We start from the raw sequence: 27,539 nt of genomic DNA on the forward strand, positions 1-27,539 counted from the left end.
GGAATGCGGCTTTGGTGGTTGCTGAGGCAAAAACTCGGGCGTGGGAGGAGTTTGGAGAGGCCATGGAGAACGACTTTCGGACGGCTTCGAGGAGATTCTGGTCCACCATCCGGCGTCTCAGGAAGGGGAAGCAGTGCAGTGTCAACACTGTATATGGTGGGGATGGTGCGCTGCTGACCTCGACTCGGGACGTTGTGGGTCGGTGGGGGGAGTACTTCGAAGACCTCCTCAATCCCATTAACATGCCTTCCAATGAGGAAGCAGAGCCTGGGGATTCAGAGGTGGGCTCCCCCATCTCTGGGACTGAGGTCACCGAGGTGGTCAAAAAACTCCTTGGTGGCAGGGCCCCGGGGGTGGATGAGATACGCCCGGAGTTCCTCAAGGCTCTGGATGTTGTAGGACTGTCTTGGTTGACACGCCTCTGCAACATCGCATGGACATCAGGGACAGTGCCTCTGGATTGGCAGACTGGGGTGGTGGTCCCCCTCTTTAAGAAGGGGGACCGGAGGGTGTGTTCCAACTACAGAGGGATCACACTCCTCAGCCTCCCTGGAAAAGTTTATTCAGGGGTCCTGGAGAGGAGGGTCCGTCGGATAGTCGAGCCTCGGATTCAGGAGGAACAGTGTGGTTTTCGTCCTGGTCGCGGAACAGTGGACCAGCTCTATACCCTTAGCAGGGTCCTGGAGGGTGCATGGAAGTTTGCCCAACCAGTCTACATGTGTTTTGTGGACTTGGAAAAGGCATTCGACCGTGTCCCTCGGGGAATCCTGTGGGGGGTACTCCGAGAGTATGGGGTACCGGCCCCCCTGATAAGGGCTGTTCGGTCCCTGTACGATCGGTGCCAGAGCTTGGTCCGCATTGCCGGCAGTAAGTCGAACCCGTTTCCAGTGAGAGTTGGACTCCGCCAGGGCTGCCCTTTGTCACCGATTCTGTTCATAACTTTTATGGACAGAATTTCTAGGCGCAGCCAGGGCGTTGAGGGGGTCCGGTTTGGTGGGCTCAGGATTGGGTCACTGCTTTTTGCAGATGATGTTGTCCTGTTTGCTTCATCAGGCCGTGATCTTCAGCTCTCTCTGGATCGGTTCGCAGCCGAGTGTGAAGCGGCTGGAATGAGAATCAGCACCTCCAAATCCGAGACCATGGTCCTCAGCCGGAAAAGGGTGGAGTGCCCTCTCAGGGTTGGTAGCGAGATCCTGCTTCAAGTGGAGGAGTTCAAGTATCTCGGGATCTTGTTCACGAGTGAGGGAAGAATGGAGCGTGAGATCGACAGGCGGATCGGTGCGGCATCCGCAGTAATGCGGGCGCTGAATCGGTCTGTCGTGGTGAAAAAGGAGCTGAGCCGCAAGGCGAAGCTCTCAATTTACCAGTCGATCTATGTTCCTACCCTCACCTATGGTCATGAACTATGGGTAGTGACCGAAAGAACGAGATCGCGAATACAAGCGGCTGAAATGAGTTTCCTCCGCAGGGTGTCTGGGCTTTCCCTTAAAGATAGGGTGAGAAGCTCAGTCATCCGGGAGGGGCTCAGAGTAGAGCCGCTGCTCCTCCGCATTGAGAGGATTCAGATGAGGTGGCTCGGGCATCTGATCAGGATGCCTCCTGGACGCCTCCCTGGTGAGGTGTTCCGGGCACGTCCAACCGGGAGGAGGCCCCGGGGAAGACCCAGGACACGCTGGAGGGACTATGTCTCTCGACTGGCCTGGGAACGCCTTGGGATTCTCCCGGAAGAGCTAGAAGAAGTGGCCGGGGAGAGGGAAGTCTGGGCATCTCTGCTCAAGCTGCTGCCCCCGCGACCCGACCTCGGATAAGCGGGAGACAATGGATGGATGGATGAAAATTTTACACCGGATGCCCTTCCTGATGTAAGTTTCCCCATTTATCCAGGCTTGGGATCCAGCCTAAAGAAACACACTGGTTTGTTCCTCCCCCCATGGCTGGTTTATTGACAGAAATAACTAAATAAATAAATAAAAAGAATAAAACCTCAGTAAGTAGCTATCTCACATTGAGACCATTGGAAAATGAACATAGCAAGACTTCACCTGTTCAAACTCTTTGAGTGATGCAGTAAAGTAGCATTTTCCAAGATACTGTAAACTAGAAGATGGATCTTCTCCAAATTATAGCTGTGAATAGCATTCTTATGATGAACCAGGAAGCTGGATGCCAAAACATTTTGGCCTTCTTTTTGTGATATTATCTGTAACATTTTCAGATTTAAAAACATGTATATCTGGATGAATGTACTCATACAAACTGTGTTTATGTTTTACCTTATAATTTCAAAATGTAATTTGAACATCCATACCATTTAACTTTCTACATACCCTCAGCTGGTTAGCAATTGAACTTCAAATTTCAAAAGAAAGGAAGGACAGACAGATAGAGATAACCTTTATATAGGTTAACATATAAATATGTATAACAGATAACCTTTATGTAGGTAACAGACAAAGAAAAAGGATAAATAAGAAAAAATAATTTAAACCCACAAAAATGTCCTGACATTTCCTAATGTCTTGCTGCACTGAACACCTACATAGTTCTTAGGTTTTAATGTCAACTAATGTTGGTGTGCATTTTTGTTATGTTAAGCTTTTTCAAAATTTCTTAAAGCAGTTTTTAATTTATTTTCAGATACAGGGTGACATAGTCGTTTATTGTTTATTCCCTTTGCCTCACATCTCCACAGACCTTAGCTGCCCTGGTCATCTCTCATGGAGCTTGTCTCTTCCATGTTTACTGATCCTTGTCAGTTTTTCATTTTTAATGATATTTTTCCATTTTCCTTACACATTGCAACGATATGCAGTTTAGGTTGACTGAAGACTCAAAATCAGCCCATTGTAAATGATTGATCAGCTCCTGCTCTTTTATCCTGTATTCGGATAATCAGGCTCTTAAAAAGAATGTGCAAATTATAAATTCTACTTCATTAATTCTAGCAATGTGTTTTCAGTTAGTTGTACAATCTCCTGTTGTATTCACCGTATCTACTTTTTTGCTTGTGTGTCAGATTTTGTAAAAAAGGATTTCAATGTTATAGTTATCAGAGTTTAGGAGGTTTGAGATATACAATAAAACAGCCACTACAGCTCAGAGTTTATTGTTATTTTTCTTTTTGTCCTTTTATAGTGTTTAACCCCTATTTAAAGCCTATTTGAACATCATTTTGTTAATGTGTTACCTTGTTTTAGTACCATAGTAATAAAAAGGCACTGGTATGGTTGTTGATTCTGAGGCTATAATGTAATTTTAATGTGACTTTCTGTCATTATTTATCAGCTTGCATCAACATTGCTTTTTTAGCATGTCCTTTTATTGATTATTTGCATTTCAGCCTTTCTCTGCATACTATGCAGGAAGATGTCATTCACAAGAAGCAGGAGATGTATGTTTTGATATAAATTGACAGGAGAGGAGCCCATGAAGATGACGATTAGGTAGGTGCATTAGTTAAAAATATTTAATCTTTTTAAGGGTATGTGGAAGAAAACGAGATCTGCAAATAAAACCAACTGACACTGGTGTGATAACTAATCACCTTAAATGGCCATTTAATAATTAGTTAAATTTGAGTCAGAGGGACTTGTACTTCTGAATACAGACATCTAGTCTGTACACTAATGAAGAACTGCAAAATAGCTTGGGATAGATGGTAGAAGGAACCTGAAAACTATGCTGAGCTCCAATGTACAACTAGAGCTCAATAATACAATTTATTATTTTAGTCAAGGTTTTATTTTATGATATTCCAAATAATGCAAATAGCATATTATTGAAGATTGCCCTTTTGCCAAAAAATCATTATTTCAAAACTCTCTGAGGAGGAGATTGAAAATACTGAAAGAATGAATTAACCTGTGAATAGTAATACATAAAATACTAACCTATTCAAAAACACTTTTTTAGTACCTAACAGATTACAATTATTATAGTAAAGGATATTTTATAATGCAACCTTCCCTAGTATAATAATAATTTCCATGCATATAGTGTGTTTGTAAAACCATGGAGGACATTTAAATTTTAGCATCTCCACTTTGTTTTGATGAAATATACATTTGTGTGTCTCTAACTGTGTTCTTTCTTCCTTGATCTCATGGATGCCTGGTGGTGCAGTGGTTTGCACTCCTGCTGCACAGCTCAGGTCACCTTTTTGGCCACAATAGTCAGTTCAGTATAGTTGTCAGACATTTCCCTAGCCCTCAGGGACACTTTGAAGATGATTGCACCATTATAATTCAGTCAAATCTAGTTAAGTTAGTCGGCAATATTCACAAACACTTCCGTGATTCCTTCAAACTAGAGGCGAAGAGAACACTGTGAAGTTTGCTCATCACTAATACAAAACCTTTTTTGAGGGTAGTGAAAGATGTTTAATTCAAATTCTTTCGGGTTCAAATGAAGGGGTGTTATGTGAATTTCAGAGTAGAGCTGACATGTGCATGGATAATCAAATATTCCTATGAAACTCTCCAACATTTACAGATATTTTTATTAAATAATGCTAGGGGGCTCACCCCACTGCTCCCTTTGCTTGCCAAACCCCGAGTGGGTGCTATGCGCTAGCCACTTCGTGGATCTGCTGCTCGCGTATGGGGAAGCGGATGTACAATTTAAACAGATTGTTATTTTCATGGGAATTTTTACATATGCATAATAGAACTAACTATTTTACATTACAGAGAGTAATTAACCATAGTAAAAAATAGTATAATGTAATAAATTGAAAGAAAATTATGTTTCATGTTGCATTACAGGTATTCGTTGCATTATATGTTTTTGTTCTGTTTGGCTTTGAAATTAACATGCAAATACTTTTTAAACTTACACTTTTACTGTAAAACTTAAGTAAAAACAATTTTTTTTAATTAACTTCTTGTCAATATCTCTTATATATATTTCTCTTCTGGTTCGTCCTGCTTCCACTTCAAAACCGGTCCCGCCCACACGCAGCCGACACGGCATTTCTCGATTCCTATTCGTTCTCTTCCATGTCATGCACTATACTGGCCTGCTGAGCGTAATACATCCAACAAGTACTCAACGTGCTTCTACAACGGTAAAGTAGCATTACCACCTTTGTGGGAGCCACCTGTGTCTTTACAACAGCTTCTTACACAGCAAACATCAGAAGCTAAAAATGATCGTGAACACATTCGAGAATACAACTATTCTCTAGTGTTTGCTTCCATGGGTGCACAGATAACTCAACGTCCTGGCCATGGACCATACTGTTTTAAAATACACGGGCAAATTTATCACCAAATCTCTCCACTATACGCTAACACTTCAACCTCTCCAGGATATGGACAGTTGTATGTTTTTGACACAGCGCAAGCTACTGAAGTACGCTTACAAAATAAAGCAAACTCTGCTTGCAGCAAAAATGTACTTCTCCAGCTAGATTCCATGCTCAGAACCATCAACACATGCATGAAATCGCTCAGTCTGTACGAATGGTTTTCAAGGAACACCATAGGCAGGATTTACGACGATACAATGCCCCGACATGTCACACCGATGTTGCAGTGATTTTCATCGGAGAAGATGGAGAAACGCCTGCCAAAAGGGACCTTTGCACCTATCCCATAGGCAACTCCTTTAAACAGATTTCCATACTCAATATGAATTGCGATCCTATGGCTTACCCACTTTTATTCCCTTACGGAGACATTGGCTGGCACACAGATTTACAACATGTTCCCGATAAAAGAACCGCCAAGCAAATAAGGCTTACTCAATGCCAATTGTACACGTACAGATTAGCAATGAGGAATACATTTAGTATTTTGCACTCCAGCGGCAAACTATTCCAACAGTACGTCGTAGATGCGTATGTTAAAACAGAGGACACGCGTCTCAACTATCTCAGATTACATCAATAAGATCTGCGTGTGGAACAATACAAAAGACTATCTGACGCACTGCAAGCAAACGCTGAAAATAACAACGTACGTGTAGGCAAAATGATCATATTACCATCCACATTACCAGGAAGTCCAAGATACATGCAACAAAACTATCAGGATGCCATGGCTATAGTATGTAAATTCAGAAAGCCTGATTTATTTATCACTTTCACATGTAATCCTGCTTGGCTGGAAATTCTACATGCATACTGCGTCTTTCAAGAAGTATTTATTTCTTCTTGACTTCTGAATTCCTTTCTCACCGTTTTCCATTCCTATTCTTACACCACCGTATGCTATGGTGGGCGTCGGCTAGTCGCATTGAATTTTGATTCTGTGTTTGGATTTACATCGTGACAACGCAGCGTATAACTGCCCGTGAGTAAATATTGTTTCTTTCTCTCTAATAAATAAACCGACTTTTTCGAATGTTTGCCCCTGTGATTTGTTAATTGTCATAGCAAAAGCTATTCTAACGGGAAACTGTAAACGTTTTAATACGAATGGTATATCAAGATCTCCTTTGGTGTCTAATGTTATCCATGGAAGATGTACTACATTACCTTTCTTGTTGCCTGTTAAAATTTTACATGTCAGAATTGTTCGACCAATTTGAATACAACTAATCTTGTCCTATTGCATAGCCCATCACTCAGACATAAATTATGCAATAACATTACGATACATCCTTCTTTTAACAGTAATTTGGCTGGTAGAAGACCGGACATTGTTAATGGTTGCAGATATTCTACAGCATATTGTAAGTTGATGTTTTCATCTTCTGCACCATCATTACCAACTATTTCAGCATAGTCTATTGCTAGGCATTTAACCAATTTGCTGTGAAACCGATTGACAATTTTCACGTTAATTAATTTGACTTCATTGTTTCTTCGTACTAGGATTGCCCGTGTACAGTACTCATTTCTTCTTTCGATAACCCTTTGGGTTGAAATTATTCAATAAGATTTGGACATAATAAGTCTTCTTTTTTTGGGAACTTAAATTGAGAAAAACTTAAAAATTTATAAGAGCTGACAGCGCAGGAATTGTGTCTGACAATAGCATTTACACAAATGAGAGGTGAGAGGACCGTGGGTGTGGTTGAAAATGGTTGAGAGGAGGGCGGGACTTGAAAAAATCTCTTGGCAATAGTCTCATCTCAAGATTTTCTTTTATAATAGAGAGACTTCATCTAACATACTTTTGCTTCAAGTAGTTTTTATGAAAGACAGTGTAAAACATCAAACATACATGGAGTTTATTAAAGACCTATAGGAGTATCTGAAGTAATTGTGGTTGTATAGACTTTTTAAACTAGATTCTCATTAAATACTTTAATATTTGCCTTTTTATATAAATACAACAGGTACTGGCCTGTTACCATAAAATAGTGGAACTTGTTTATCCTAAGTGTAAGAGGGCACAAAGCTTGAAATACTGACTTTAATCAGCTGTTTGCAATAATTCCTAGTTAATCTTTCATATGTACAAGTTAATGTATCGTACCTAGGATTCATTATCTTGTACAAACAAGTTATTATCTTGGATATACAAGATAAAATTACATTAAAAATAAGCAAAGTGAGGTTCAGAATTAGATAATTATGCAAGGGTTAGAGTGCTTCGTTTCATTGTCATTCATTAGGGAAGCATCTACACTGTTGTAGTGTCTTGTGTCAATACTCAAATATTTATTTTATTAGTTCATATATAATACAGTTCAAGGGGTGGGACAGCAACAGCTCAGCCCTGGATGGGAAGAAAGTCAATGTCTGGACACAGGCATGCATTCACAAGGCATTAGTTTAAATTTGCCAGTCAGTTCAAGGGCATCTTTTGAAAGACAGGAGAAACTGAAGAAAGCTAACAGGAAGTATGTGTTAATTATACATACTGTTTGCACATGCAAGTCAGGATTTAAACCCAGGAATCTGGAGAAATAAGATAGCAGAGCTAATCACTTCCAAAAGGGGTGCAGGCTGAACTGGCAACTCTAAATTGGTTCAGTTTATGTGTGTGGAAAGCAATGGTCTTGCGCTCTGTGCTTCACTCAGTGTTGCCGGTTTAAGTGACTTGATCACAAAGTAAGCCAGAAATTGTGATTTATTGTAACTGATTTCAAGTCTAAAGCTTTCACCCATTGGAATCATTGTTAATGGATCATTTTGTGGAGTCTAAAAAAGTTACTAATTAAACTTCTATTCATCACACATTATTTTTTTAAATATATTATTATACAAATATTTAATTTTTCTTAATTTTATAATTTAAATAATAATAATTTTCATTACACATATTTGTAACATTTATTCAAATGAGTTGCACTGTTGTTTAAGGTCATGTCAGTGTTCCAGTGGTACATAAACACTACTTTGACCAAGGGCTGCCTGATATAAAAAATGTGGTGTCTGCCAGTTACAGATACATTAAATATATTTTTGTTACCTAAGCAAGAAAACTGCAAAGTTTCAACAAGAACATTAAGATGTGGGCTTGTTTAACTTGTCTAGTACAAGTAAAATTATATACAATAAGAAAGAATTGTCCAAACAGTGTCTAATATGAATTTTGTCTGTATATCACTAAAAGAAACACCAACATATGCATGTTAATCCTAAAATACTCTCAGCATACCCAGAATACTCTCTTGAGTAATAAATGGTAATGATTTGGTAATATCTAATCCAAAAATATATTGCATCAGATTTAAAATTAATTTCTGTTGATTTTCGGTTTTGAGGCAATATTATGAAACCATCCTAAATAGCCACTTATTTTAAGCTGTGGTATAACACAGACATAAAGAGTGTAAATTCATAACAGCTTATAAAAGCATTAACATGGTATTATGGTGTTTGGTTATTGTGAGATCTAATTACTTGGAGGAAACTGTACCACAGATAACGATTTTATTGCATAATGTGAAATAGACATTTTTATGCTTATTTTTCGGCTCTTTTCTACATTTAGTGTGGATGAAATTCACCTTTCTCAAAGAAATGGAATCAATATGAGGCCAATCATTTTGACTGTTTTATTGGAAAAATACATCAGGAGCCTTGACAGGTTAACGAATATTTCTGATCAGTTCATCAAAAGCTCTTTATTTTATAGTTGATTTAACTGTCCTGCAGTGGGTTGGCACCCTGCCCGGGATTGGTTCCTGCCTTGTGCCCTGTGTTGGCTGGGATTGTCTCCAGTAGACCCCCTTGACCCTGTGTTCGGATTCAGCGGGTTGGAAAATGGATGGATGGATGGATGATTTAACTGAAACAAACTAATTAAAAAAAAGTTTCTAAAATCCCCAGTGCAGGGATACTACTTATTTCTCTAAAATTTTCAATACTGTACATTAAGGAACTTAATTCTTTACAGCATAATCTTGTCTTGGACTTAATGTTTTAGTATATTATTTGCCAACATCTGAGCAATCAGTTGCTTTAAACAGTAGCAAACCCATAAAGCATAGCATAACTATTGTAACTTGTCTTAACTTTGTAGTTTTTCAAATTGTCTTTACCAGTTTTGTGGACTTATTATTTTTTATTCTATTTTCATGCTGTTCATTTATGCAACACAGAATCACATCATTTGTGTTGGCAGAAGATCTATTATAAATATGGTGATGACTCCATGTAGCATTACCCTCAGTTGGCTAAAATTCAAAATCTTTAGCAGTTAATTTGCTGATCACATAGGTTTCATTTTGAGTTTTTGATTGCCTTTTTGACCTTTGACTTTGGTTTTTGGTTTACCCCAGTACTTTCATCAGTAAAGTACATTTTTGACTTCACTCCGATTCAAGACTTGCATTAGTATCTTCCAGTCTTTTCTTTCCCACGCAATAACCCCTGGAGACTCAGTCTCATAACAGACATAACTTTAGTCAGTTTTAACCAAACGTGGTCAGGCCTGCAAGTCTTGCAAAACAGAAAAAATGTATTTTCTTCAACAGTATATGATTAAATGTATTGAAACATCTTTAATTTTGTTGTTCGTGCAAATTTGTTACACTACCAAACCATACAATTTTCTAAGCCTGCTCAATCCTGAGCAGGATGTAAATGGCTGGAGCCTATCCCAGCAAGCATAGGATGCAAGGCAGGAAAAACCCCAGGGCAGGGTGCCTATCCATCTATTTGTAGACATGCATACACCACACTCACACACACACAAGCCAGTTTAGTTTTGCCAATCCAACTAATCCACATGTCTTTGAACTGTGAGAGGAAACCTACTTTACTAAATTAATTTAAAAGGTTTATACTTCTTTTAGTTTGATTTATTTGCAGAAGTTGTCATGTTGCCTTAGATGTTTTTAGTTTGTTTAGTTTTTGGTCATTTTTATATTTGCATATAATATCCATCCATCCATTATCCAACACGCTATATCCTAACTACAGGGTCACGGGGGTCTGCTGGAGCCAATCCCAGCCAACACAGGGCGCAAGGCAGGAAACAAACCCCGGGCAGGGCGCCAGCCCACCACAGGGCACAGACACACACACACACCAAGCACACACTAGGGACAATTTAGAATCGCCAATGCACCTAACCAGCATGTCTTTGGACTGTGGGAGGAAACAAGAGCACCTGGAGGAAACCCACGCAGACACGGGGAGAACATGCAAACTCCACGCATGGAGGACCCGGGAAGTGAACCCGGGGCTCCTAACTGCGAGGCAGCAGCGCTACCCACTGCGCCACCATGCCGCCCCTGCATATAATATTTCATCTTTAATTTTTTTACTTTTTTTATTAGAAAATAAACCAAAATGTATATATAGTTATCAAGTTTAACAGATATTTCAATGCATTTTCACACTATTTTGTTAATTTTTACCACTTATTTTTTTTGTTTTTCATGTTGTTTTGTCTAACTGATGATCTCCCATTATTTTCTGGGATGCAAGATGGCCATAATATTGTGGTTACTGTCACTGTGAGAATGACTACGTGTATTATTGTGTGCTGTAATTGCAACTATTTTCCTCTATAAAAGGAGACCAGGAGACAATGGTAAGATTGTTTCCTGTTGTAATCTATAGATCCGCCAGACTAGTACAGTATATTTGTTGACCATGTATTGTTTTTTGTGCTCCTGCTTCATTTTTTCTGCGCTGTTGTGTTTTTTTTTTTTTACACTTCTGCCTAACTGCCTATTTTCAGAGCAAAGCAAGCCTTTGTGTTCTATACAGTAAGGCCTCCTGTTTGTCAAACCAGTGTTAGAGATTTTCTAGAGATTTACAAGTGTTGAGCTATAGTCTAGTGTAAATGTTGCTAGTGAAATGATGGCAAATACAATAAGTGATAATCCCCAAAAAACAGAATTAGGCAACCATACTTACCTAGAACAAAGATGTATTGACCCTACCCTTAGCCTCTGTATGACATGTTCATGTGAGTCAGTTTTTGTCATATTATTTTGATTTGTTTTTCTTTGTTCTTCATGTGTTTTCCAGAGCCATTAGTGAGCACATTTTTACTTAAGCATTCAAATATTCGATTAGATTAGATTACCTTTAATAATCCCATGGGGAAATTCAAATGCATACTGAAGCAGATACATTAAAACAGGAATACACACTTACAGGACAAATAACACAGCCAATCAATCAATCTCTTATATATCTCTGAATGGTAGAAATGGAATTATTTCTCAAGGTATTATAAATTCATACAGTATATGTAAAGAAACTGTATAATCTGAAATAAATATCCTAGCAGAAAGTTGTTTTTTGGTTTTTTTTTTGCATAAAGAAATACGGTGTACATGACACTTTTTCTTGTGTGTTCATGTTTTTAATTACATATTATAAAACAGTGTTTTAGTAAGATACCAATGTAGTTCTAAACAGTACTCAGTTTTATAAGTGCAGTTATAGATGGAAGTATACAGCCAGTCTGTCACTTTGGTCTCCACTTCTAAAAAACAACAGTCTTCTACATTGGGAGGTAATTAATGATACTTACTAATATGAAAATAAGACATTTTTTCAAAACACAAATTATATACAATATTACATTTATTTTTCATTTATACTCTCTCATGAAGATGTGTATTAAAATTGTGCATTATAAAAAACTACAAAAAATACATTTTTCAGTATAAATTGAAAAAGGCAAACAAATAAAATATTAATGAAAAATGATAAATGCATAAAAGAAAACTCAGTTCTAGATATCCTAAGTTAAGCAATCCTAAGTAATCATTGGTACTGATTGGGATTCTTTCTGTATTCCAGAATTGAACCATTAAATGTAAAAACAACATATCTCCTTCTGTAAATCTTGGGACATAAAAGGAATAAGAGCATAAGTTTTTTTAATTCAGTTGCAGTGTATTATAGTCCGGCACCATGCCAAACAGCGCCAAGCCAATGGACATATGATCATTTTTGTTGTTTTTTAATTATCTTGATATCCTAAGAAGGACTACTTGCTATGTAATTGCTACAGTAGTGATATTGTGGCAGTGGCAGGTTTACCTTGATGCTTCTGCAGTTGCTGTTTCTTGCCCGTCCCTACTGCTGGTAGAGCCAATGTCATTTCACGCTCCCACTCTGTGTGATATACCATTACCCGCGTGATTGTATGGGGCCAGTTAGTCACAGTGCACCACCACGATGGGCCATCATCCAACTTTTACCAGATACTCAACTTCAGAAAGCAAGGTTTTAGTCAGTTTTAACCAAAAGTGGTCAGGCCTGGCGGCACGGTGGCGCAGTGGGTAGCGCTGCTGCCTCATAGTTGGGTGATCTGGGGACCTGGGTTCGCTTCCTGGGTCCTCCCTGCGTGGAGTTTGCATGTTCTCCCCGTGTCTGCGTGGGTTTCCTCCGGGCACTCCGGTTTCCTCCCATAGTCCAAAGACATGCAGGTTAGGTGGATTGGCGATTCTAAATTGGCCCTAGTGTGTGCTTGGTGTGTGTCCTGCGGTGGGTTGGCACCCTGCCCAGGATTAGTTCCTGCCTTGTGCCCTGTGTTGGCTGGGATTGGCTCCAGCAGACCCCCGTGACCCTGTGTTCGGATTCAGCGGGTTGGAAAATGGATGGATGGTCAGGCCTTCAAGCCTGGCAATACAGAAAAAATATATTTTCTTCCACAATATATGATTAAATGTATTGAAATATGTTTAATTTTGTTGTTTGTGCATTGACTATGCCAAGTATTGGCCAATGTAGAGTGAACAGTGATCTTTTTCATTGTGGGCTGTACAACAACACCAGGTCAATGTGATACTGAAATAGAGAAACAACTAAAGGACTTCTTCTGGTTGTGCAGGAATAGTTGGCACTCACAGTAGAGTGTCCATTAAAACACTTGGAAGGTAGATTTCAAATCCAACCCTTTAATTTGCAGATATAACTGTTCATATGACAGTGTGGGTGTGTGGTCTACAATAAAAAATAAAGTAGATCTATTGTTAGTTCTCAAATTACACATAAAGGAAAATTGCTCTTCTTGTGAAACTGGTGAGTCATAGGGTATTGACCCAACTGGATTTCTACTGGTATTAGGATATCCATGATAAGATGAGCTAACTCTTTGCTGACTGAGGGGTGTCATCTTGGCAGTTCCCTCTATGCCAATTGGCCTGATCGCTGCTTGATGTTGTATATTCTGTGCTGCGTATGATTCTTGGATAGCATAATACACTTCATAGTCTTCTCAGTAGGCAGGCCGATGGGTGACCCTCTGTGGGTGACCTGAATCACTGCTTGTTTGGAACTGAAACATCTGGGCTACTGTAAACACCACTTCCAGCTCGAAGGACTAGAATGAAATAGAGAAACAACTAAAAGACTTCCTCTGGTTGTGCAGGAATAGTTGGCATTCGCAGTAGAGTGTCCATTAAAACACTTGGGAGGTAGATTTCAAATCCAAATCTTTTAATTTGCAGATATAACTGTACATATGACGGTGTGGGTGTGTGGTCTACAATAAAAAATAAAGTAGATCTATTGTTAGTTCTCAAATTACACATAAAGGAAAATCACGTTGCAAATCATCTCTATATATAATCTTCATTTGGATCTTGATCTTTGTTTGTCCGCGAATGAATTAGAAGAAGAAGCACTAGATGGCAGTAGAGAGACAGCTAAAACATAGGCATTGCATTAAGAATCTCCTCCAGGCTTATACTACTGAAGACTGTAGTACTCCAGTCACACTTCAAAACACAGACATTCAAACTAAACAAATTGTTGTGCTTTAAATTAACTAATCTTTATATATAATCTTCACTTGGATCTTGATCTTTGTTTGTCCACGAATTCCACGCATGCGTAGACCACCTTCCAGTTTAGTATGTTGTTGTTACTCACGGATGTCAACAATGTGCTGGAATAACGAAAGGGGTGGTGGACAGTGTTACGCTGGTTAGCTCCTGAGGCCTGGTTAGAGAATGAGATTGCCGAAGATAAAAGGTATGTGCCTACATAACATATGAATGAAAGAAAGACAGTGGGTAAAATGAATGACAACGTAACAGCACGTTCCGGAAATTATTATTGTTACGTTGTAGCCGGCGAGTGCTACGCGTCTCACAGTTGTACCGTGGCTTGCTCACACGTCAGTGAAGTGATCCCTATTTATGCTTTAAAGAGCCTGGATACCTATGTGTCCCCCTTTTATAACCATTGCTCCGTGTATATTGCCTTACTCTTTGGATTGCCACAAAGCAACCTGCGAGATTGGAGAAAGGTTGAAAAGAGATCATGAGAGGAAACGACAGTGTTGTGAAAACGAGATGGACTGTGAACGGAGAGAAGCAGAAATGTTCCTACACCACCACATAATTACTATTTGGACAGTGATTCTGAGTAGGCCGTTCCTATCGAATCAATGTCCAAGGGTTTTCTTTTGCAATTTTGTTTTCCTTATAAAAAATCATAATGCTGTGCGATGAAGGGCCCAGTTCACGACTGGCAGCCGCGTTTAAACAGGGAGCCCTTCACAGACAACTTTAACACGTGCAACGTAGTTGGGTGCACATGGCTAGTACACAAATAATAATCTTAAAGTTGCAATACTGAAGTTGGCCATTAGGTGGCACCTTATAACTAAAGGCACTATTGAGAAACGCTTTAGTGTTAATGAAATTACAAGCGTAACTATTATAAACAAAAAAACAAATGAACAGAAATTACGTTGCTTCACTTGACGCACACTATTTCTAAAGAACTCTAACTTTGTGAAGTGCAAATACTTAAACAGACAGTGAAAACAACCATGCTTTCTCTTTCTTCCTGCTACCCACAGTGCTTCACTCAGTGGAAGGCAGCATCTAAGTCCTTAGCAGCAGCTGTTATATATCCTCTCCTGAAAATCACTAGCATCCGTGGTCCTGAGCTGGTGTTTGAGCAATCTGCAGACACTGCCACAAGTGATAAATGTGCTGGGTCCTTAGAGTTATACTGATTTCACGCTCTCCCAAAGGCCAGAGTTACAAATGTGTGTAGTTGCTGCCTGAACATCAGTATGGCAAGAATGAAACATGTGATGTCCTGGACAGCAAAGAGATAAACTAGGGACAAGCTGGTCTCAGTCCTACAGATGTTCAGCTTTCAGGTAGGAGAGGTTCATGACCAGAGTCCTATTAAATCTCTCTACATAAGGCTGTCACTCTGAGGGTGTGGCAAATTGATGTGAGTCTTGTTTATTTAGAGGAGATGACACAACTCCTTCATTAGCTCTGGCTCAAAATTGATCACTGTGCAGGTCTTCCAGTGCTGGAAAACAACAGAACAACTCCTCACTGACCCTCAATCTTAGTGCAGGTGATCATGCTGTGATCTAGAATTGCATATGCCTCGCTTGACTTCATAAAATAATCAATGGCCACAATGACATATGGACTCCCAACCTTTGTAGTTAGTGAGGGATGCAGGATGTTCAAAGTCAGTAGTTCCTTGGAGCTTCTTGCTTGAAGATAATGAAGTGGAGGGAAGTAGGCCTTAACGAGTGGTACATTCATCACAGCTATGGATGAACAGCTCAGTGTCCTATTTGCAGGCTGCTGGGTGGACATGCTGTCTTTATTGCTGCAGTATATTTTAAACTCTGAATTGCTACAACCCCGGAGGACTTGGTAGAGGAGATGCAATTTCACTAATAGTTGCAGAAGAGGACATCCTGGAATCATGATTTTCTATGTCTTATTGAGAGCAGCTCATCCCCACTAATAGCCACCCTTGAGAAGTACTCTGCTCTGAATCTTCCTTCTGTACCTGCAGGAGTTTGCCAATTCTGATGCTGTGCAGTGTGATCAGTACTTTAAATTTCTTTTGTAATGACCTCGATTTAGTGATGGTGGCCTAATTGGCATAGTGGCTACAGCTCTCATGGAACAGTAATATTGGGAAAGGTCATCTTTAAATTTCAGACTGTACCGGTTAGTGAAATCATATCCTGACAGTGCAGTCTCTCCACTTCAACACAGATACCTCTGGCTCTTTGAAATTCAGAAACACATTGTAGTTCTGCTCTGGTCTGTTTAGGCAGTGGCTATTCCTCCCAGGATAGGACTCCTCCAATTACTGGTGTCTGTGGTCATAAGGTGTGGTGCCTTTGGGTACACATATGAACTGTTGATAATAAAAAACTGTGCTGTGAACACCTAATTCACATGGCAAAGATCTCTTTCAAAATCGGGAACATGCACCAGCAGGTCATCTTATTTCACACACCTGGATTTCCACTCCCATGATCATCTTCATTTTGCCCAGTGCAGCTACCCAGCTTTACGGTGAGTCTATTTCTGGCAGTAGCCTTGTCCCAATCAAGGACACGGTGAAATCTGTGTCTAATGGTACTTTAGTACAGCCAAATTTGACCTTGTAGTCAATGATAAAGGTGGGTGATTTTAGAATACTAGTGGAATGGGGTGACACTTCTGATACTTTTTAGTGGGATTGGGCAGTCCAAGCCTTGTCGCTTTTTGAAACGATGCTAACATTTGATTTCAGCCAAAGGGTGGTCTTTTTTCTATTCTGGTGTTACACCACCTCTGCCTAGTACCTGTCAACAGAAACGTTAGTTGGGCTCACACAAGATGGCTTCAGCCCTGTCTGCTTCTGCAACTGCCTCGCTGAGGCTTTTAAGCACTGCCAGATAAATGAGCTGCTGGACCACTACTGGTGCCAGTGTTCTGAGGAAAGACATTTTCTCCTGTACAAATCTCATTTTCCTTGCCCCATTTATTATGATGCTCAGTGCTTTTCCAAGTTGGACAATAGATCTTCTGCCTGTTCCTCTTCTAACACTAATGTAGCACTGTATACTGTTAGCCTATGGACTTACTGTATGTTTATTTTTGTTTTTCGTTTAATTAGCTTGTTGTCCGTAAAATAACTACTTGCTATGCCTCTTTAAGACTGTGACCCTGCTGTTTGTCTTGTGGCTGGCACTGAAGCTGCTCATTTGAATAATTTCTCTGCCAGCTCATACTGCTATCTCTTCTGTCCTTGGCACTTCTGCAGTTTTTGTTTTCTTTAGAGTCAGTGCTGCTACAGTATATAGTCCTTGAATTTAGTGTTTAGATGGGATGGTACAAAGTAGTGAAAATGTGGAGCCCCTTTGTTGGCAACAATGGTTTGCAAGAGGAAACTACAGGGTTTTAGTTGTTTTTTGGCAGCCAAAACCTGTCTAGGAACAGGCTTGGATGCCTGTATTCCAAATGGAGCACCAAGCCTCAAGAAGAAGTACAAGGACATCCGGGTCTTCTAGACGGTGTTGTTGTCTGGTGACCCAGTCACTTTATAGAGCTACACTTTACCCTGGAATTGATTCACAGAAAGACCCAGGAGTGACTTCTTGAAAGTGTTTAATTGGTCATGGGTAAGTTGAGTTCAAATAAAAACAACAGAGGTTGTCTAGTAGGGATAAAGCATTGTCCAAAAACTGAAGAATTAAAAAAAGAGAGAATGACAAGTGAGACTCTTCATGAGTAGAGTAGGCCCGATAACTGGAACCAATTACATAGGCACATACAGGTCTTACCAGCTCTATTTTGTTTATATTCAAATGAAGAAAATTTATTTCAATCAATTTATATCAGCAAACATTTACATATTTTTAAATGAGGATCTTTGCCAAAGTCCACACATTCAGTTTTAAGATATCTTGTCATAATACAAAATAACAGTAGCAACAAGCAAGATAGATGCTTACTACATTTCAAGTAGAAGACACTTAGGGAGCATCCTCATCAGGTAACTTTATGTTTTCAGCTATCTCACCTTATTTGAAATACCCTCAGCTTGACTTTAATGTTGTGGCTAATGTCATGCTATGTTAAAAAATCTTTGAATGATCTTCCCTTGTGATATTAATGACACATACATCAAAAGTTAGAATGTGATCAAAATGCGAAACTTCTTAAATGAATATACAGCTCTTAATTCACCAACAAAACTGAATAATGCAAATTTTGGACTGCCATTATTGTCCCAGTCTACTGATCAGTCCTACAATGCATTCTTGCCTTTACTTATAGGATAAGGTTTGTATTTTTCAAGTCGGTTATTTCTTCTCAGTCAAGGTATATATTAATTTGCCACATAAAACTGTGTTCTAAAGTGACGCATTTTTTATAATTTTTTAAAATACACTGTTTTTGCAGCTTACAGTGGGGTTCTATTAAACTCCATGTCTATACATGATAGGAAAAAAACTTAAAACTTGCCAAATACATCCATTTTTATTAGCCAAACATATTACTGAGTATTGATCCATGTCTAAAGGTTACACAAATATTGAAAAACAATATTTTAGACAAACAATGGTGTTAAACAAATGATTGGTGGCTCTGTGAAGCAAGTACTTCAGTATTTGATGTTGAACATAACTTTATTATATCAAATTGCACCCAAAAGATTATGATTGCAACAACCTAGTGTTAAACACATTTTCAAAGCTTGTAATGGTTTTAAAAATACAAGTGTAAAATATAATTGCAGAGAAAAATTAAATTTTGCACTGAGCAAATTGCTGGAGTTTTTACTTCTATCTCTCCATCTCCTTTGGATCAACATTTTATTTTGTTATAATTTCCTTCCTGAAGTGACTGCTCAAAATTCTGAAAATAAATAAACCCAGCAATTTCAGATCCACTTCTGAACAGGGAGTATGAGGATAATTTATATAATTGTATTTAATTTAACTTACAAACACTGAAAGGAAATTGCCATGACAAGTTCTCTGTGCTGATTTCTCCTCAGCTTATTTTACCGTGTAATTTAGCTCTACAATTAATAAAGTATTTTCACTAAACAGATTCTTAAATATGTGGTACCAGCAAATGCTACTCCAAAGACTGTCATCTGTCCCCAACTACTATACATTCTTTACATTAACAACTGTTCTCATCCATGAAGGTATCTTGGCAAATTTGCTGATCATACAGAAATAATTAATGAGTGGATGAAGAAAGGAATATGGGCTGATCATGAAGGACTTTGTTATGTAGTGTGATAGTTTTCTTTTACAGTCTTACCTTGCAAAGTATAAGGATATTTGTTTTAGTCTTTGGAATGGGATACCATCTCCCTACCTTTCTGATAGTAACGGCCAAACGATAGAGACTGTGCAGGAGTATAAATATTTGGATGCATTTCTTGACCATCGGCTACAGTTGGGCAAATGCTCTAAGCACATCATTAAGAAAATGACAGGAGAGACCAACTTTTCCCTTTATACTATAACATCAATCTGTAATAAGACTTCTTAGAAAAGCTGTTAAAACGGATGCTGAGCTTAAGCCTCCTCCTACTGCCAAATGCTGCAGGATAGTCAGGTATTAAAATAACATAAAGAGGGCATTTTTATCTTTAGTTATTCTAAATAAGCACACCTGGGGCCTCATGTATAATGCCGTGTGTAGAACTCGCACTCAAACATGGCATACGAACCATTCATATATGAGACCAGTGCAGATTATATGATCTCACAGATAAAACTAATGATTTATTGTTACTTTTCTGAATAGTAATACTTTTTTTTCTTTGATATTATGAATATATTTAGTCAATTTGATGAAATTTTTTGCAATATTACTTTTTTGTTACTTTGGTTGATTTTATGAAGTAATATATTTCCACAAAGGGATAATCAAACAATAAAATAAATTAAATGTTTCCTACCAGTAGTAGCAGTAGTTGTATTACTAGTACTACTGTCATGTGTACAAAGAAAATCTAAACAAAAAATTAAGTAACAACCTGAACAAATAAATAAATAAAAGAATAAATAATACAAAAATGTAATTCATTAAGTGGCAAGAACTAACCTTTGTAAAGGAAAGTAAAGGGGTACCCGAGCTCAGTTTTGTTGCCAGTGCTTGAGATACTGTATGTTTACAACATGAAGACACTGCAGATGCTTTAATGACATTAGCCTAATAACAAGGTAGCCTGATTCTTTTAAGTTTAAGGCTGTCTTACAGTATATTAGCTAAGTTAATATGGATATTTCTGATTAATCCATTCGGGGTCATTGATCAATTATGGCAGCAAATGCAGAATATTCTTGTACAGTACTTGGGTTAACATGAAAAAGTAAAGACATATTACTATAATTCTACCAAACGTAAATAGAATCTTATATTAAGCAGCATAAACCAACAAGGTAGCTATCAATATCTACATTAAAGTGCACCTTAGGATCACAGGTCATTGCTGCATTTACATTTTTGTGAATGTGCAAGAATCATTTCCAAAAATGTATGTAAAAATATGCTTTCACACAAATACAAGCTATCTGCTCCATGATGGTATGGCTCAACATCTGTGGTTGATTGCTGCCTTGTGCTCAAAGCAAGCAGGATGGTCTTCAGCTTCCTCTGATTATATGGATTAAGTGGATTCAGTAGAACAATGGACTCCTAAAAGTCATATCTGACATAGGGTTGGAAATTAATATCTTCAGTTATCACAGTTGCAACATAAAAATATAAAAACATATAAAAAACGTGTATTATGCGCTTATTACCAGTTCCAAAGGAAGGGACTTATATGCTTCATGGCTCTGCTGCAACATGTATGACAAAAACAACACTGGTATTTGATACATTATCTCACAGACCTTCATACTGTTGCTTAGCAACTAACTGAGTATATAGCCTCATGGCATTGAGCACGACTTCCATTCACACAATAGCATATTGCTTTTGCAAATGAGCAACCATGTTCTTGTGCTTTGTCACTGAACTCAATGCCACAGGTCCTTTCATTCCTATTAGTGGCTCACAAGAGCTGCCATTGTATGATTTCCTGACTGGAGCACAAATGGCAAAGGGTATTGATGTGATGCTGATGACAACTGTGGTCATCTTGTCTCAGCATCTGTGGCGACTCATCTCAACATGCCGCAATGAAGCTGCCAATATCACGTCTGTCACTCATAAGATGGTGAACCTGAAGCGGAGACTTGATGAGATGGAGGCCAAAGTTGAATCCCTCAAAAGGAAGCTACATAACAGGGGAGGCCAGTTACAGAGTGCTGCGCGAAGGAATGCTTGGAGTAGTCGCTCTGGGTGATAACATTGAAAAGACTAGATTAAATATAGATAAAGGTATTGGCTTCCATTAATGAGTGAGGAGTGCTATGGTGCCTATGCCTCGATGTGTGCCAGCTGCACACCGCTTCACATTCCACAATACTTTGAGATTTTCTAGTGTCTCTGGGTTTCAGCAGTGGAGAAGTACTGACAAATGAACTCTCGGCATTTTGGTAGTCATGGTAAGCATTAGCATTACGGTTCAAGGCCATCCATTGCAGAGTGAACACACACTCTCTCTCACATACACACACATACACTAGGAATAATTTAACAATGCCAATTGCTACTTATTTTTTTTCATGCATGTATTTATGTCTAATAATCTGATGCAATAAAAATAAACCATATTTTGCAGCAGTGTTCCTTGAGTGTAGTAAAGCAAGGTAGATTTATGCACCAACAGCACAAGCAGAGCAGAAAGGACCTGAATCAAGCCCAGAATGGAATCACAACCCAATCTTCTTCTACTTTTGCATCAGTGAAAGTGACTTCTGTGTCCAGGCAGTTTAACCGTACATTTGGTGTGAAATATTTCACTGCTTTTTTCAGATTTTTGATAATGTGCTTAATGTATAGGAGTGGCTTCTCAAAGTTGGATCATAGGCTGCTGGTGTCACCTTGAAAATATGTATGCATCCACAGAGTTAGTGTTTCAGTCTCTAAAGCTAATTAGCATTTTCTTAATCAATTCTGGTAATGGTGCCACATTTTGGCCAATCTCAGATCTCACAGGTATTGGTAAAGTTACCTAGCAACCCCACAAGAATATATCTTCCAAGACACTATCCTGCTCTTCACTCTGTGTCAAACTTTACTTTTGTGCTAATGTGTTTGACAGTACCAGGATGCCATGTCTGCACCTTTGGACACTGCCCTCAATGTATCAACAAATATGGATCCCTTTGTGGGTGTTCAAGACACTCCACAGTTTGAAACCTTATTGCTACCGGACCTTGCAAAAGCTGTCTGCCTTATGGTAGATGTGTTGCTGATGACAACTGTTTGCATCCTGACACGCCATCTTCTGAAGCTTGTTTCAAGGTGTCAGACACAGAGATTTGTGTCTTCTGTGTCACCTGTAACATATGTCGAACCCAGTTTGTCAGTACACTAAAGGAATAAGTCAAATCAAGAAAGAATGAAAAAAAAAATTATACCTGGAAAGAAAACCTCAGGGCAGAATACTCCAGGCTTCAGAAGAGACAAGTTGAAGTGTGAGTATGGAGTGTGAGAGGGTATGTGTATTTAGAACTACATTCAAATGCTTATTTGACACTAGTATGACCTAATGACGACACAGTATTTTGAGATATGCTAGCTGTAGTGGTACATAGTACTTGCTCTTTATCACCAGTTGAATACAAAAATGAAAAATCTTATAGCTAGAGCCATTGTTATCTCTTTATTAAATGCATCATGCATCTGAATTCAGTAGAATGGCACCAAGATTTAATCCATGTGCATGACAGTGCACAAAGTAGGCTTTATTACTGCTTTTATGAATGATCGCCTGCACTTTGTATATTAGTGACCTTAGTCCTCTGGCACTGGGGATATTGACTGCATAGTTAGCACCTGTCACAAACGTACTTGCCTAGATCAAATTCAGCTGAGTTAAGGCAGTAATCAATTAATGAACAAATCACCAAGACTGAAGTTCAGCCAGCGCATTCATTCTGTCTTGAACAGTTCTGTTTTGCATATAAGAGAAAAATTTAACCTGGTTACTTCCTCTTTGATTTCAGGATGATTTGTTCTCATTGCGCAACACACAAGACCTGGTAACTGAGACCTGGTGTATTAAGTAAAATATCATGGCCAATGTATCGGTCACTTCATTGCACATTCAAAGAATTTCGGAAGCACTCAGAGGACTTAATGGTAATATCACACATGAATATTACACATGACATACTGATACGGTCATATGAAAAAGTTTTGGAACCCCCTTTAATTCTTTGGATTTTTGTTTATCATTGGCTGAGCTTTCAAAATAGCAACTTCCTTTTAATATATGACATGCCTTATGGAAACAGTAATATTTCAGCAGTGACAGTAAGTTTATTGGATTGACAGAAAATATGTAATATGCATCATAGCAAAATTAGATGGGTGCATAAATTTGGGCACCCCAACAGAGATATATATTACATCAATACTTAGTTGAGCCTCCTTTTCCAAATATAACAGCCTCTAGACGCCTCCTATAGCCTTTGATGAGTGTCTGGATTCTGGATGGAGGTATTTTTGACCATTCTTCCATACAAAATCTCTCCAGTTAAATGTGATGGCTGCCGAGCATGGACAGCGTGCCTTAAATCATCCCATAGATTTTCGATGATATTCAAGTCAAGGGACTGTGACAGCCATTCCAGAACATTGTACTTCTCCCTCTGCATGAATGCCTTTGTAGATTTCAAACTGTATTTAGGTCATTGTCTTGTTGGACAGGTTGGCCCCTGCGTAACTTCAACTTTGTGACTGATGCTTGAACATTATCCCGAAGAATCTGTTGATATTGGGTTGAATTCATCCGACAATTCGACTTTAACAAGGGCCCCAGTCCCTGAAATAGCCACACAGCTCCACAGCATGATGGAACCTCTACCAAATTTGACAGTAGGTGGCAGGTGTTTTTCTTGGAATGCGATGTTCTTCTTCCACCATGCAAAGCGCTTTTTGTTACGACCAAATAACTAAATTTTTGTCTCATCAGTCCAAAGCACTTTGTTCCAAAATGAATCTGGCTTGTCTAAATGAGCATTTGCATACAATAAGCGACTCTGTTTGTGGCATGAGTGCAGAAAGGGCTTCTTTCTCATCACCCTGCCAAAAAGATGTTCTTTGTGCAAATTGCGCTGAATTGTAGAATGATGTACAGATGCACCATCTGCAGCAAGATGTTCTTGCAGGTCTTTGGAGGTGATCTGTGGGTTGTCTGTAACCATCCTCACATTCCTGCACATATGCCTCTCCTGTATTTTTCTTGGCCTGCCAGACCTGGGTTTAACACCAACTGTGCATGTGGCTTTCCATTTCCTGATTACATTCCTTACAGTTGAAACTGACAGTTTAAACCTCTGAGAGAGATTTCTGTTGCCTTTCCCTAAACCATAATACTGAACAATCTTTGTTTTCAGATCTTTTGAGAGTTGCTTTGAGGATCCCATGCTGTCACTCTTCAGAGGAGAGTCAAAGGGAAGCACAGCTTGCAATTGACCACCTTAAATACCTTTTCTCATGATTGGACACACCTTTCTATGAAGTTCAAGGCTTAACAAGCTAATCCAACCAATTTGGTGTTGCAAGTAATCAGTACTGAGCAGTTACATGCATTCAAATCAGCAAAATTACAAGGGTACCCAAATTTTTGAACAGCCAGTTTTTCACATTTGATTTAATTTCATACAACTAAATACTGCTTTACTAAAAATCTTTGTTCAGAAAACACCCCAGTACTCAGATGTTCCTAGGAAATGAAAGACATACCACCATTATCTTTTTTGTTGAAGGTAGAATAAACTATTATGCAGGCTGAGAGGGGTTCCCAAACTTTTTCATATGACTGTATCTCAGCTTAAACATTATAGCTCAAACAGAGGAAGTAAAGATGTCTCAATCACAGAAAGGAAAGGGTTATAGTAATAGGATCATTTTTAGAATTAGGTGATATTAAAAGCAGAGCCCCTAACCAGAATTCAATTTTGGGGGCAACTGTTTTTTTTTTTTATTATACTTAAGTAATCTGGACAAGAATACAATCAATAAACTGGTAAAGTTTGCAGATGATGTAAAATCAAGTAAATTGTTGCAAAGGGATCTGGACAGAATGCAGGCTTGGGCAGATTAGTCAAAAATGCTATTTAAGTTAAGGAAATGTAAGGTATTACAAGTAGGAAGTAAAAATGTTAGATATGAATACACAATGGGAGTCCTGACTCTTGGAAGTACTAACAGGGACCTAGGTGGACTCATCATAATTATTTGAAGGAAATGTGTGTTAGAAGCTTTCAAGAAGACTAACAGAATATTAGGTTATATATCACAATGTGTAGAGTACAGGGCAAGTAAGGTTATGCTTAAGATAGTGAGGCCTCACCTGGAGTACTATATATAGTTTTGGTCTCCATATTACAAGAGAACATAGCAACACATAACCGAGTCCAGAGAAAAGGAACTAGGCTAATTCCAGGACTGAGAGAAATGAGCTAAGAGGACAATCTTTTCAGATTAAGCAAACAGAGATTAAGAGGTGACAAGTGTTTACAATTATAAAATGGTATTAGTACAGTGTAATCCAGCTGTTACTTTAAAGTACGTTCTTCAACAAGAACATTGGATCATGATTGAAATCCTTTTTAAGGGCAGATTTTCACAAATGTTAGAAGGTTTTTCTTCACCTAAAGAACCATATGCACATGGAATAAATTACCACACAGGCTGGTGGAGCGCAGGACTTGAAGGATTTCCAAATATCGACTTCATGTTATTTTAGACAATCTAGGTGAATAGGATTGATGAATTCGTTGGCCTTTTGTCATTGCAATTTTAATTCTATTCTGTATTTGTAGAATCTGCTGTTGTTTGATTTGACTCTCAATATGAGCTCTTGTTTGGTACAGTATTTAAATCAATAAACTGCTGCTGTCTAGGGCCATGGCATGATGGTGGCCCAGAAGTGCAATGCACAAAAACTAATTAAATCATGCAACAACAAATCAGAAAAACAACGTTTACTCACTGTGGGTTACCAAAATGCATTACAACATATAATGGTCCACAGTTTATCTCTGCTGCATTCACTGATTTTGTCCAAAACCAAGGTATACACTACATTAAAATATCCTTTTATCAACCTCAGCCGAATGGAGGGGTTTGAATGATTTTAATTAGATCCTAAAAAGTGGCCTCAGGGCCCACCTTGCACAGGGTTTCTGTTCAGCTTGATACAACTGGTGTTTCTCCAGCCAAATGTATGCTTGGCTGTGAGTTGGAACTACCTTTGTACAGGATTCATCCCCTTAGAGCTTTTTCACCCACCAAGTCAGTTGAGTCAACAGTGCCAAAACAGCAAGAAAAGACTCAGCACAAGTTAAACAGGAGGAGGAAAATAAGGATTCCCAATTTCAAGGTGATGGACTGGGTCAGGTTTTGCCACCCATGTGGCTCTGACAAGCTTCACTCCTTCTGGTCAATGTCCTTTCAGATTAAGAGCCAGCTTGAACCAGCAACATTTCAGTTAGTGGATAGGTCTTGGTTATCACACCAGCAGGCTGCACAAGGTGTCAGCCCCTTCAGGGCATTACATCATCATCAAAGAGAACCTTAACCCATATGACACAACTTGAATGTCCCAGGCTACTCTTCTTCTCCCCCAGAATATCGATCCTCATCCCATGGACAGCAGTTGGCCCTCAATATCTCGAGCAGCAAGATTATGTTCACAGCCTGCTCACTTCCAAGACTTTTTAACCTCTTTTCACATTCAGTTGGTGGGGGAGGAGGGAAAATATTGTATGTGATGGTCACTAATGCTTTTTAAAAATTTTTTATGTTCAGTTATCGATTATAATGGTCTGCATCTTTTGGGACATATGACATCTTCACGGGAGGGTGTGAGTATCGAATGCTATACCTGCAGTTAGTTGAATGGGGTTGGTGAATAAACAGCATTAAAAACATACTTTTGAGTGTGTCTTTGCTTCATCGTTAAGAACGTTAGTGGACTTCTATCATGCCAACAAGGTCAAAGACCAGGACCAGGATGAGGAAGAGGAAGAAAAGAGTTCAGATGCAAGCTGAAATAACTGATAGAAGACTTGTATAAAGAGCAGAGGACTCTGATGACAATGTTTTTTCTTTATGCCATAAATCATGGCCTGTTAATGCATTATGCTGGCCTAAGGGTGCAGATTACAATTCTTCTCAGATACTTCTCAACAGTGGTGTAAACAGTAACCACATTTTCATAACAATCAAAAAACCTGCAAAACACTAACAGGTTTAGCAAAAGTGTGTTTTCACTGCAAAACTCACTACACTAATCAAAAACAAGAAATACA

General features: G+C 38.8%; 1 protein-coding gene across 1 annotated transcript in view; it reads left to right on the forward strand.

The window, feature by feature from the left end:
- LOC114660052 (serine/threonine-protein kinase pim-3-like) overlaps positions 1-27,539 on the forward strand; it is a 69,362-nt gene that overhangs the window by 7,342 nt on the left and 34,481 nt on the right. The window contains exon 4 of the mRNA XM_051934191.1: positions 3,341-3,443. The gene's annotated coding sequence lies outside the window, so the exon portion shown is untranslated. The remainder of the gene's footprint in view (positions 1-3,340; positions 3,444-27,539) is intronic.

This window comes from Erpetoichthys calabaricus, chromosome 11 (genome assembly GCF_900747795.2).
Source record: "Erpetoichthys calabaricus chromosome 11, fErpCal1.3, whole genome shotgun sequence".
NCBI lineage: Eukaryota > Metazoa > Chordata > Cladistia > Polypteriformes > Polypteridae > Erpetoichthys > Erpetoichthys calabaricus.